Here is an 8,996-nt window from a genome sequence, read left to right as displayed (position 1 = left end):
TGCTTTCGGCGTAACCCCACACCACGAGTGCGCCTGCGCCGGACAAAGACGGATTTTCGTCGGGGAGCACCCGACGCGGGAGCGGCCGGCGAGGGAGCAACCGACCCGGCTTGGGTCCAATCACTCGGACCGGCGCCCGTCCGACCGCTAGGAACCTCGCCAAGTCGGCCTAGGTCAAGCTGAAAGCGAATGAGTTCAAATTTGACGGTACGTCGGCATTATCAGGCGAAAAGATGACTGTTTAGCTTAAATTCATCAAAATAATATTTCATACTGGTAAGAGACCAGAAGAATGGTTGGTTAAATGGGGTGTAATTAAGCCAATTGATAAGAAAGGTAAGCCTTTGTTACCAAACAACTACAAACCACTTCCATTAACACTTGTAAGATGCTTGGGTAATTTTTTCACTTTTACTTGTTGACAATATATTCACTACTTTCATGGAAGTAAATGGATATTATTTTATCTGAAGTCTGAACTGGTTTCAGAAAGAACTACTTTGTAATTCTGAGAGTGCTGGCGCCAGCCTACAGGATGTCAACAACAACCACACCAAATCAGAATCAGTCGTTCGGCCAGCAGCTTTCATAGAGTAAGATGAAATGTGGATTGAGAGATCTGGCAGCTGTATTTGGATGATCTTGTGTGAGAATTGACGATTTTGTCAAATGTACATCTATTGAGTAAATTAAATAATATAAAAAAAAGTCCCTGGGAAAACATTTGCTTTCGGCGTAACCCCAGACCACGAGTGCGCCTGCGCCGGACAAAGACGGATTTTCGTCGGGGAGCACCCGACGCGGGAGCGGCCGGCGAGGGAGCAACCGACCCGGCTTGGGTCCAATCACTCGGACCGGCGCCCGTCCGACCGCTAGGAACCTCGCCAAGTCGGCTTAGGTCAAGCTGAAAGCGAATGAGTTCAAATTTGACGGTACGTCGGCATTATCAGGCGAAAAGATAACTGTTTAGCTGAAATTCATCAAAATAATATTTCATACTGGTAAGAGACCAGAAGAATGGTTGGTTAAATGGGGTGTAATTAAGCCAATTGATAAGAAAGGTAAGCCTTTGTTACCAAACAACTACAAACCACTTCCATTAACACTTGTAAGATGCTTGGGTATTTTTTTCACTTTTACTTGTTGACAATATATTCACTACTTTCATGGAAGTAAATGGATATTATTTTATCTGAAGTCTGAACTGGTTTCAGAAAGAACTACTTTGTAATTCTGAGAGTGCTGGCGCCAGCCTACAGGATGTCAACAACAACCACACCAAATCAGAATCAGTCGTTCGGCCAGCAGCTTTCATAGAGTAAGATGAAATGTAGATTGAGAGATCTGGCAGCTGTATTTGGCTGATCTTGTGTGAGAATTGACGATTTTGTCAAATGTACATCTATTGAGTAAATTAAATAATATAAAAAAGTCCCTGGGAAAACATTTGCTTTTGGCGTAACCCCAGACCACGAGTGCGCCTGCGCCGGACAAAGACGGATTTTCGTCGGGAGCACCCGACGCGGGAGCGGCCGGCGAGGGAGCACCCGACTCGGCTTGGGTCCAATCACTCGGACGGGCGCCCGTCCGACTGCTAGGAACCTCGCCAAGTCGGCTTAGGTCAAGCTGAAAGCGAATGAGTTCAAATTTGACGGCACGTCGGCATTATCAGGCGAAAAGATGACTGTTTAGCTTAAATTCTTCAAAATAATATTTCATACTGGTAAGAGACCAGAAGAATAGTTGGTTAAATGGGGTGTAATTAAGCCAATTGATAAGAAAGGTAAGCCTTCGTACCAAACAACTACAAACCACTTCCATTAACACTTGTAAGATGCTTGGGTATTTTTTTTACTTTTCTTGTTGACAATATATTCACTACTTTCATGGAAGTAAATGGATATTATTTTATCTGAAGTCTGAACTGGTTTCAGAAAGAACTACTTTGTAATTCTGAGAGTGCTGGCGCCAGCCTACAGGATGTCAACAACAACCACACCAAATCAGAATCAGTCGTTCAGCCAGCAGCTTTCATAGAGTAAGATGAAATGTGGATTGAGAGATCTGGCAGCTGTATTTGGCTGATCTTGTGTGAGAATTGACGATTTTGTCAAATGTACATCTATTGAGTAAATTAAATGATATAAAAAAAGTCCCTGGGAAAACATTTGCTTTTGGCGTAACCCCAGACCACGAGTGCGCCTGCGCCGGACAAAGACGGATTTTCGTCGGGGAGCACCCGACGCGGGAGCGGCCGGCGAGGGAGCACCCGACCCGGCTTGGGTCCAATCACTCGGACGGGCGCCTGTCCGACCGCTAGCAACCTCGCCAAGTCGGCTTAGGTCAAGCTGAAAGCGAATGAGTTCAAATTTGACGGTACGTCGGCATTATCAGGCGAAAAGATGACTGTTTAGCTTCAATTCTTCAAAATAATATTTCATACTGGTAAGAGACCAGAAGAATGGTTGGTTAAATGGGGTGTAATTAAGCCAATTGATAAGAAAGGTAAGCCTTTGTTACCAAACAACTACAAACCACTTCCATTAACACTTGTAAGATGCTTGGGTATTTTTTTCACTTTTACTTGTTGACAATATATTCACTACTTTCATGGAAGTAAATGGATATCATTTTATCTGAAGTCTGAACTGGTTTCAGAAAGAACTACTTTGTAATTCTGAGAGTGCTGGCGCCAGCCTACAGGATGTCAACAACAACCACACCAAATCAGAATCAGTCGTTCGGCCAGCAGCTTTCATAGAGTAAGATGAAATGTAGATTGAGAGATCTGGCAGCTGTATTTGGCTGATCTTGTGTGAGAATTGACGATTTTGTCAAATGTACATCTATTGAGTAAATTAAATAATATAAAAAAGTCCCTGGGAAAACATTTGCTTTTGGCGTAACCCCAGACCACGAGTGCGCCTGCGCCGGACAAAGACGGATTTTCGTCGGGAGCACCCGACGCGGGAGCGGCCGGCGAGGGAGCACCCGACCCGGCTTGGGTCCAATCACTCGGACGGGCGCCCGTCCGACCGCTAGGAACCTCGCCAAGTCGGCTTAGGTCAAGCTGAAAGCGAATGAGTTCAAATTTGACGGCACGTCGGCATTATCAGGCGAAAAGATGACTGTTTAGCTTAAATTCTTCAAAATAATATTTCATACTGGTAAGAGACCAGAAGAATAGTTGGTTAAATGGGGTGTAATTAAGCCAATTGATAAGAAAGGTAAGCCTTCGTACCAAACAACTACAAACCACTTCCATTAACACTTGTAAGATGCTTGGGTATTTTTTTTACTTTTCTTGTTGACAATATATTCACTACTTTCATGGAAGTAAATGGATATTATTTTATCTGAAGTCTGAACTGGTTTCAGAAAGAACTACTTTGTAATTCTGAGAGTGCTGGCGCCAGCCTACAGGATGTCAACAACAACCACACCAAATCAGAATCAGTCGTTCGGCCAGCAGCTTTCATAGAGTAAGATGAAATGTGGATTGAGAGATCTGGCAGCTGTATTTGGATGATCTTGTGTGAGAATTGACGATTTTGTCAAATGTACATCTATTGAGTAAATTAAATGATATAAAAAAAGTCCCTGGGAAAACATTTGCTTTCGGCGTAACCCCAGACCACGAGTGCGCCTGCGCCGGACAAAGACGGATTTTCGTCGGGGAGCACCCGACGCGGGAGCGGCCGGCGAGGGAGCACCCGACCCGGCTTGGGTCCAATCACTCGGACGGGCGCCCGTCCGACCGCTAGGAACCTCGCCAAGTCGGCTTAGGTCAAGCTGAAAGCGAATGAGTTCAAATTTGACGGTACGTCGGCATTATCAGGCGAAAAGATGACTGTTTAGCTTAAATTCTTCAAAATAATATTTCATACTGGTAAGAGACCAGAAGAATGGTTGGTTAAATGGGGTGTAATTAAGCCAATTGATAAGAAAGGTAAGCCTTTGTTACCAAACAACTACAAACCACTTCCATTAACACTTGTAAGATGCTTGGGTAATTTTTTCACTTTTCTTGTTGACAATATATTCTCTACTTTCATGGAAGTAAATGGATATTATTTTATCTGAAGTCTGAACTGGTTTCAGAAAGAACTACTTTGTAATTCTGAGAGTGGTGGCGCCAGCCTACAGGATGTCAACAACAACCACACCAAATCAGAATCAGTCGTTCGGCCAGCAGCTTTCATAGAGTAAGATGAAATGTAGATTGAGAGATCTGGCAGCTGTATTTGGCTGATCTTGTGTGAGAATTGACGATTTTGTCAAATGTACATCTATTGAGTAAATTAAATAATATAAAAAAGTCCCTGGGAAAACATTTGCTTTTGGCGTAACCCCAGACCACGAGTGCGCCTGCGCCGGACAAAGACGGATTTTCGTCGGGAGCACCCGACGCGGGAGCGGCCGGCGAGGGAGCACCCGACTCGGCTTGGGTCCAATCACTCGGACCGGCGCCCGTCCGACCGCTAGGAACCTCGCCAAGTCGGCTTAGGTCAAGCTGAAAGCGAATGAGTTCAAATTTGACGGCACGTCGGCATTATCAGGCGAAAAGATGACTGTTTAGCTTAAATTCTTCAAAATAATATTTCATACTGGTAAGAGACCAGAAGAATAGTTGGTTAAATGGGGTGTAATTAAGCCAATTGATAAGAAAGGTAAGCCTTCGTACCAAACAACTACAAACCACTTCCATTAAAGGGGCACTAATCTAACGCCATTCCCCGGACTGGTTGTTGCCTTTGTTATTGTTTTTTCCCCCGTGAGTACCCGGATGATACGCAACGCAACTGAGCGTGACCAGAGACTGGGCTACCGTCTGCAAGGACAGCTAAATAAACTTGGAGGCTGGAGGCAATATTTGTTTTACGCATTTTTGCATAAACACTGATTGGTTAACTGTGATCTATAAAGATTTCGACAAAGGACACATGTTAATTAATTTCTTCAGCCTAAACAAACGGACAAAAAGAACAGCGGAGCTCATCAGATGTCATTTGGAAATACCCCAGATGGTTATAGTTTAATACTAAAAAGAGTATCCATGCAGTGAAAGGATTTTCGGATTTCGGCTTGCGTCGATAATACGATTACTACTCCCTTGTTGTCATCCACGTTTTCTCGTATAACCCTACACTTGTGTATTTGTCGTCATTCACTTGATGCTCAGTTAATGAATTTATTACAGGTACAATTAGTGGTAGCACCACTTAGATTACCTGACAAAGGTTCCCATTTGGCATTTATTGTGTCTGGGGTAATTATTTAATCTAAATCCAGGTTTGAAGTGAGGTGAAATGTGTGTTATGTAATATGCACGTGTCAGCCCAGCAAGAGATGAATGATCAGTTGATTTACTTTGTTTTGTAAATCAACGGATCGTTCCTAGTCATCAAAGGATTAACAGAAAATACGTTGATTGATTTATCACTGTTATCTTGCACAGTGGATATGTCAAGAGTGAGTGTTTACATGTCTAGGTTTTCTAATACAAAGGGAATACACTCATATATTGGCGTGAAGTGCCGATGTAAAAACAACATACTCTGTTCAAAGGGTTAACTGATAAAACGTTGATTGATTGATCATTGTTATCTATCACTCAATGGATTTTTTAGGAACCGTGGACGTTATGAAAATAGTTGTCACGTGGGCTTTCTCAGCCGACCATTGAGACGTGACACCTATGTAAAACACCTGAAACAATCCAAGTGGTCAGTTGAGAAACGAACACGGGTTATAATATCCCGAAACGATATATATCTTTTAAAATATTTGATTGTTAGTGAGTTTCTTTGTACAGCTGCAGACGAGTGGGATATTGTTCCTTTGTGTGGATATTCATGGATACATTCCTCGAACAAGGAAGCTGCCTAAAATTTATACACATAAATTTGGTAGGTTGTAATTATGATATTTGCATTTTGTTTTCCTTCTTTTAAACCGATTCGTTCTTGTTTCTCTACGTCTTGGTTGGGAAATTCTTCAATGCGCGATAGACGTTATTTTCACAGGTCTTTTCCTTCGTAAGCGTGTATATATTACTGTCAATTTGTGAAATGTGATTCTCTCAGGCAATTTATAAAATGTGTAAATATTTCAGTCATTTCGACTAAAAAATCTGTCCAGATTGATTAAGACGATCAAAAAGGCCTACAAACATCACAACAGATTATTATGTAGGATTAGCAGCTTTTCAACGTAACATTTTCAGTCTCTTGGTGATGACATTAAACATCAAAATGTTTGGAATTTGTTATCATGATAATACAGATAGAAATGTTTTTCAGTCACTTTGTAAAATAACTGAATATTTAGACGTTTAATAAATGTGTCACACATTTGACAGTAAAAAAAATATACACACTATAAAAAAAGCAATGCTCAGGTGAAATATTTACTTCGTGTTGCAAGTCAAAATAGTGTAAACGAAAATCGCAAAATTACCAAGCAAGTGACTTCGTCAGCATTACCGATGCTATTTCATTTTGTTGATCAATTTGACCATACGCCCTCATTACTAACAATAAAAGTGACTAATGCGCTTACGAATGGCGCAGCAGAGGTCGCGAACTAGTCTAGATTTCTGCTATACATCCGGGTACTCACTGGGGAAAAACAATAACAAAGGCAACAACCAGTCCCGGGGAATTGCGTTAGATCAGTGCCCCTTTAACACTTGTAAGATGCTTGGGTATTTTTTTTACTTTTCTTGTTGACAATATATTCACTACTTTCATGGAAGTAAATGGATATTATTTTATCTGAAGTCTGAACTGGTTTCAGAAAGAACTACTTTGTAATTCTGAGAGTGCTGGCGCCAGCCTACAGGATGTCAACAACAACCACACCAAATCAGAATCAGTCGTTCGGCCAGCAGCTTTCATAGAGTAAGATGAAATGTGGATTGAGAGATCTGGCAGCTGTATTTGGATGATCTTGTGTGAGAATTGACGATTTTGTCAAATGTACATCTATTGAGTAAATTAAATAATATAAAAAAAGTCCCTGGGAAAACATTTGCTTTCGGCGTAACCCCAGACCACGAGTGCGCCTGCGCCGGACAAAGACGGATTTTCGTCGGGGAGCACCCGACGCGGGAGCGGCCGGCGAGGGAGCACCCGACCCGGCTTGGGTCCAATCACTCGGACCGGCGCCCGTCCGACCGCTAGGAACCTCGCCAAGTCGGCTTAGGTCAAGCTGAAAGCGAATGAGTTCAAATTTGACGGTACGTCGGCATTATCAGGCGAAAAGATGACTGTTTAGCTTAAATTCTTCAAAATAATATTTCATACTGGTAAGAGACCAGAAGAATGGTTGGTTAAATGGGGTGTAATTAAGCCAATTGATAAGAAAGGTAAGCCTTTGTTACCAAACAACTACAAACCACTTCCATTAACACTTGTAAGATGCTTGGGTAATTTTTTCACTTTTCTTGTTGACAATATATTCACTACTTTCATGGAAGTAAATGGATATTATTTTATCTGAAGTCTGAACTGGTTTCAGAAAGAACTACTTTGTAATTCTGAGAGTGCTGGCGCCAGCCTACAGGATGTCAACAACAACCACACCAAATCAGAATCAGTCGTTCGGCCAGCAGCTTTCATAGCAATTCGGATACAATGACGTGCGGCGTTAAACAAGAAACAAACGAGAGTCTGACTGAGAGTCCGGTTTAGCGAGCGTCCGGGTGAGAGAGAATTTCAAGGAAGAAATGAGGCTCTCTTAACTGGACACTGCATTTTTGTTTTCTATTGAAAGAATAAACGGTCGGTCGCCTGTCGGCATTCCAAGGGCATACACATGTCCCAGAAGCACACACCCAACTACTTGTAGTGAGTGAGTGAGTATGGTTTTACGCCGCTTTAAGCAATATTCCAGCAATATCACGGCGGGGGACACCAGAAATGGGCTTCACACATTGTACCCATGTCGGGGAATCGAACCCGGGTCTTCGGCGTGACGAGTTAACGCTTTAACCACTAGGCTACCCGACCGGCCCCAACTACTTGTAATCATCATGCGCTGAGTGGTTCGTGGACACATACATGTATGTTTTTGGTTTGGTTTGTTGTTTTACGCCGCACTCAGCAATATTCCAGCTACATGACGGCGGTCTGTAAAATATTCGAGTCTGGACCAGATAATCTAGTGATTGATATGAGCATCGATCCACGTGAATGTAGATATGGTCAAGTAGAATCTATTTAGCTGCAAGTTGAAATATGTATTTGAAGAATGAGCTTTTACATTCCACATCTTTTCAGTAGACACACACAGAAGGCTGCGAAGTGTGTGACGTCAACATCATTCAGTCAGTTTGGCTCCAAATGAGAACGATGAATTGCAATAACTTAAAGTCGGGAGTAGTCTATTTAACTTGAATACTGTATTCGGCAATGAATAAATACCCTGCACCAAACAATGTCTGTTGTCTGTTATGTTTATTTCCATCACTGAAAGATGGCGTTATAATTTAAATAAATAAATAAGTATTGCTCTTCTTAGTCATAATGTGAACTAAATATGTGAATGTTGGTTTCGTCAGAGTCGGCACCCGTGCAGATCCGGGGTAGACCTGGTCTTCAGCAACTCATGCTTGTCGTAAAAATGTGTTTGTTTGTTTGTTGTTTAACACCGCACTCAGCAATATTCAAATCTATAATGTAAGACGGCGGTCTGTAAAACATCGAGTATGGACCGGACCGTTAGTCGCCTCTTACGACAAGCATAGTCGCCTTTTACAAGACCCATCTAATCCAAGACCCGTGAAGATCCGGGATAGATTAGGTCTTCAGCAACCCATGCTTGCCGTAAAAGGCGACTATGCTTGTCGTAGGAGGCGACTAACGTGATCGGGTGGTCAGGCTCGCTGTCTGGTCCAGACTCGATTATTTACAGACCGCCGTCATATAGCTGGAATATTGCTGAGTGCGGCGTAAGACAACAAACCAACCAATCAATCAATCATGCACGTCATC

The sequence above is a fragment of the Haliotis cracherodii genome, unplaced genomic scaffold (assembly GCF_022045235.1).
Source record: "Haliotis cracherodii isolate W230 unplaced genomic scaffold, xgHalCrac1.p SCAF_14, whole genome shotgun sequence".
Lineage (NCBI taxonomy): Eukaryota > Metazoa > Mollusca > Gastropoda > Lepetellida > Haliotidae > Haliotis > Haliotis cracherodii.
The sequence above is the reverse complement of the archived record's forward strand: the minus strand, read 5'-3'. Positions refer to the sequence as shown.